Consider the following 5279-nt stretch of genomic DNA (forward strand, 5'->3'; position numbering starts at 1 on the left):
TTATTGGTTTAGGTATAGCAGCAGTAATAGAAAAACACAACTGTCTATCTATAAGAGCCCGCCTGACTGACAGACAAAAGGTCAGTCAGGAATTCATCCCAACCAAAGTGTTTTTTGAAGTGAAAACTTCTTTAGCGGCGCTGGGCACTTTTTGAGGTGGGGAAAAAATGATAAACTCGAGACAGGCGTAAGGCGATCACGTGACCGTAAGGGGCGTAAGGCGATCACGTGACCGTAAGCCCCGTAAGGTGGCCACTCATAATTTAAATGGCATTAAAATCAATAAAGAAAAACTCAATGTTATTTGACATTTATGTTGCTGACTCCTTTTCAAGACTCTTTACCTATGTTCAAATAATTGGACGTTGTCATGGCAGTATGTAAATAAACATTTCAATGAAAAAGTGTGATCTTATTTGAGAATGATAATAATATATAATAAATAAATAGAATACCTCCGCTAAACGTATGTATCGTGTTACCGGGCGTCGGTAACATAGTGAGGTGAGTTTTCACTTCTATCGGCAATCCCGGAGTGCAACCGTTGTTGCTTGTTTTTTAATATGTTTTGGTCTAAATTAAATGTCAAATTACTAATGTAAGAAATTAGTTTGAAAATTCATCAAAAATCTGATACTTTGCGCCGCTGCACATTGAAAGTAAATTAGGGAAGGGTGTAGCAATTTATAAATTATTCTAAATAAAAGTTTTATTTTTTCTTATAATTTTATAAATGTTCCTTAATATTATTTACACTTATATATAACATGTAACATTATACAAGTATAAAGACTCGAGGCTTGTAAACTAAAATGAATGAGCGTGCATTATACAATTGACTTTTGTTCATTTATACATTTTATACTTACCTAAGATAAATTCAAAAATACCTGTTACCATAATAAATAGAATAAAAGGAAAATTTAATTTAACTAAGTACACATAAGAATTGATAGGTACACACTTACAAAATTTAAAATTAAACGAAGAAAAATCAACCTACCAGTACTCACGTCTCATTTAGTCAATGAGATGCTTTTTTGCAGTCCGCGCGGCATGACTCGAATACTTATGTTATGCGCTATAGTAGTAGAGCCATGTGCAGATCTTTTCGGTATTTGCTACTGTTGGTACATAACATAAAGTAGGTATATATGCGTTAAATTTAATTACAAAATAGTTTAGTTACAAAATAAATTCAAAATAAAAGCGGCAATATGTACATCATTCACTTGTTGAAAAATAAAGAAATCCAATGAGCCATCACTAACCGTATATAATTCTAACTATCAAAGATAATAATTAGGATTGATATAGTTAGGGTCCTATCAGAATAAAAAAGGCATCCGGCAAACCCCCTTTTAAATGGTAGGTACCTAGTTAACATTCTGGCGATTATTTCAGATATCAAAACCATTTATAATACCTACTTTTTTACCCATTTTCTTAAAACTTTTTCTAAGTCTGTTTCAGGTTTCAGGTGATATTAGGAATGCGTTTAGTCTTGTAAGTAACTACCTATAGTACCTATTACTTATTTCTAAAACAGTGTACCTACATATTGTACTTATTCCACTATGACCATAGACTGATTGATTCCTCTTAAGCAAAGAGCACATAAATAAAAATATAAAACGAACACAACGCGTCAGTCCGCTTTGAAATGATCACCACAAAGTGGCGGTGTTTTCTTAACTAACTTTGTAAATAGGTATAAGGTATATAACTAGATTCTAGTCACAAATGATCGTGTTCACGATGTGGCGCTGTTTTGTTAACTGTCTGTTAAAATTCATATAAAATGATCGTGTTTGGTTAGGGCATTTTCACTCAAAAGTGTACCATTTTTTTATCCGTGGTCTTTTGGGTTATTTCTACTCAGAATCACGAGGACTATCGATTTAAAAAGAAAAAATGGGTCCCAGAAAAATGACATTCTTGTGACGCATCTTCATAATATATCCTACATTTTGTATGAACCGTCACAAAACTGACACCTAAATTTTGTATAAAAAACTGAGAACACTTTTTTTCTTTGGTTCAATCAATATTCCTCGTCATTCTGAGTCGGAATAACCCAAAAGTTGTTAGTTTTTCGAACAAAAGTAAATGGTACACTTTTTCTGAAAACCCCATTAGTAGGTTCTATCTGGCGTAGGGTGGCGGCGGCTGGTGAACGACGGTGACGGGCGCGGGCACGTGGTGGTGCACCACGTTGACGGTGGTGGGCGAGGGCGGATCCGCGCAGCAGTCGCAGCACAGGCACGGGATGCAGCAGCAGCAGCAAGGCCGGCACGAGATGTTGCAACCCATACTGGAAACAAAAAAAATCGTTTGATTAAACTGTGGTTGGTGCATCTGGCATGACCCTAAGTGTGACAAACGGCATGTTACCGTAATTTTCCACAACCTGATGGATATTGAGATGATAGTTATGGATTGTAATAGAGATATAAAGTTTAAGACTGCGTTGACCGTCCATAGCGAAATTGTTTCTATAAACCTATCAGTAGGTTCCCCAACTTTTGGTCTTTGTCACTTAGTTGTAAGTCTTCGTCACACAGGCGCGTTTTCCGGGCGGGGCATGAGCGGTGCGCGCAGCTTGTACATATAAATTTGTCTTTTTTGAATTTGATTTATACTTATCTTACAAATGCATAATAGGTGAAACAGTAAAGAAGGTTAGGTATTACTTTATTTTTAATTTATAATGTATGTATTTACATTTACGAAAACATCTTAGCTTGATTAGTAATCATAACCATAACAAACCTGTTCTACTAGTTAAATAAGCGACAAAACAATATAAAGCAAACTCGTGACAAAAACAGAGTGTCAAGGTGAAAAGCGGACCAAGGTGCAACTTGTCACAATGGTTAACGCTCGCTGCATTACCTTAAACAGCATACTGTTTTACTAAGTAGGTATCAATATTGCACTCCATGTTTGTGGCCACTTCATTCACTGTCACTATTCATGAGATGATTTCACACATTTACTTGGTATTGTTAATACAATATATAGCCACAAATATGTATACCTACATGTAGGTATAATTAGCTCTACAATGTTAAGACTCAATGACGTTTTATAAAATTATTATAGTTAAATTGATTATTCAAATTTTTCCAAGTATTTCACGTACCTAATCGATCATTATAAAATGCGCAACAGTCGTCCACTAAACGTAAAGCGCGTGCACAAGTGCAATGACTCACCTTATTTATTTCTGCCAATTTTCACCTATACATAGGCTGAGGCGGCGGAGGGTAGCCTTGATGGTACTCCGGATGTGGATAGCCGCCGGGGGGTGGGTAGCCGGGGTACGCGCCTGGCGGAGGCGGTGGGTACGGGTAGCTTCCGGGCGGCGGCGGCTGCTGCTCGACCACTACCGGCGGGTGGTAGACGTGGACTGTCTGCGGCGGCTGCTGCTGCTGCCCGCACGCGTTGGGGCACAGGCAGGGCACCAGGCAACAAGCACTCAGCGCCAGGCAACAAGGGTTACAACACACGTCACAGTCCCCGCAGTCGAGCGAAAAGCACAATCCCATCACGTCCGCTTTTAACTAAAATTACACAAACCGTCGCTTTAAATTACACATCTTATCTATAACTACGAGTACCTATAATATAATCTCTACTTTAAAAGGCTTTTATTATCATTGAAATAAAATTAGGTAGATATTTAATTTGTTATTCCAATATAGCGGTTATCACTAGAGATGCCACGAATATTCGGCAACTATTCGGTATTCGGCCTATTCGGCCACTTTGCCGAATATTCGGTATTAGGCCGAATGTTGCCTACTATTCAGCCGAATACCGAATATCTGTTGCACCTACCTAAAAAGAAGAATCACACAATAAAAATAACCAAAAACTAGGTTACATTTAATATTTAAAATGTATTCCTGGAAAGTTGTTAAATACGATACGAAGACCTTTTTTTGAGATTAGCTGATTAAAAAATATTTTATGTTATCATGGGTGGGTTTGATTTGATTGACTTTAACAATATTCATTAATTCTGTTCAACAAAAAATAAGTAGGTATATCTTAGCAAACTGTATGCTTTGTTGCCGAACAGTTTTCATACTATATAATTGTGACTCAAAATGTTCGCATGTCAAGCCGAATACTCGGTATTCGGTAGAGAGAGGAGCCGAATATTCGGTATTCGGCCAAAACCACTATTCGGGGCATCTCTAGTTATCACTATCAAATATGTATTCCTATTATTACATGTTGGCATTTTATCTTATTGATAAAGAGATAGCAATGTTAGTCACACCTAATTCTTGGAAAATAGCACATTATTACCTATATGGTCAAAGCAAAATGTATGTATCCACAATATAGATAAAGGGGAAAATCCTGAATCTTCAGATAAAGTAATAGGTAAAATCATATTATTATCTTTATGACAATGACTAGGTTTAGACTTCTTTCAGAATCATAATGAACATCTGGAAGAATATACAAATACCTACAATAAATTAGGTAATGGTACCTAAATATCTAAATAGCAGAAAATATAATTAATGCTTCGTCTAGACATCACCGATGACATCATAGACAGTTTCAGGTAAATTAACTGGAAAAATTAATAAACCTAATAGCTAAACAATTATTAATATATTATCTTGCATGAAAAAAGCTACAAAGGTAACGTCACATGATTTTCAATTTCCCAAGTGCATGTTTGATTAGTGGACGACTGAGACTGCTTTAGAAAGCGAAAAAAAATCGAAGGTTATTCATAATAGTTACAATACCTTTTCACTACAACAAGTTTCACCTTCACGTTTCAAGTAGTTGGAAAATAATAAATCCGTGTTAGTTCCAGTGTTGTAGCATTATTACTAACCGCCGCGCCGGCGGGGAAAACTAGCCTGGTGTTCACAACGCTTAACGAGTGCTTCGACTCAGACTGACCAGTATAAGTGTAATCAATGATCACCCACAGTTGTAACGTATGGTGAGATCAAGTTACATCACGAAATATATTACAGTCCGAGACAAATTTCGTTCTAATAACGTAGCAGCGATGACGTTAACGCCCGCGCAGACTGCCTATACAATCCTTGTGCGCTATCTATCTCTCTTGTGCGTATAAGAAAAACTGAATAAAAACCGAGACAGGTAGACCAACAAACCTAATACGTCACACGTTGGAAAATAAGAACAAACCAACCTTGCTATTACTCACGTCCTTACCACGTAGTCTACTGAGAAATACCGAGTAGGTACCTAAGTACCTACTGTGATCTGCATTTAGC

The 5279-nt window shown here is 36.8% G+C and overlaps 1 long non-coding RNA gene across 1 annotated transcript; it reads right to left on the reverse strand.

The window, feature by feature from the left end:
* Positions 1 to 2143: 2143 nt before the first annotated feature.
* On the reverse strand, positions 2144 to 4897 carry LOC134662126 (uncharacterized). The gene is made up of 2 exons (XR_010098021.1): positions 4776 to 4897; positions 2144 to 2314 (listed from the first exon to the last, which is right to left on the reverse strand). It is a non-coding gene; the product is annotated as an uncharacterized LOC134662126 (long non-coding RNA).
* Positions 4898 to 5279: the final 382 nt, after the last annotated feature.

This window comes from Cydia amplana, chromosome 2, assembly GCF_948474715.1.
Source record: "Cydia amplana chromosome 2, ilCydAmpl1.1, whole genome shotgun sequence".
In the NCBI taxonomy this organism is placed as follows: domain Eukaryota; kingdom Metazoa; phylum Arthropoda; class Insecta; order Lepidoptera; family Tortricidae; genus Cydia; species Cydia amplana.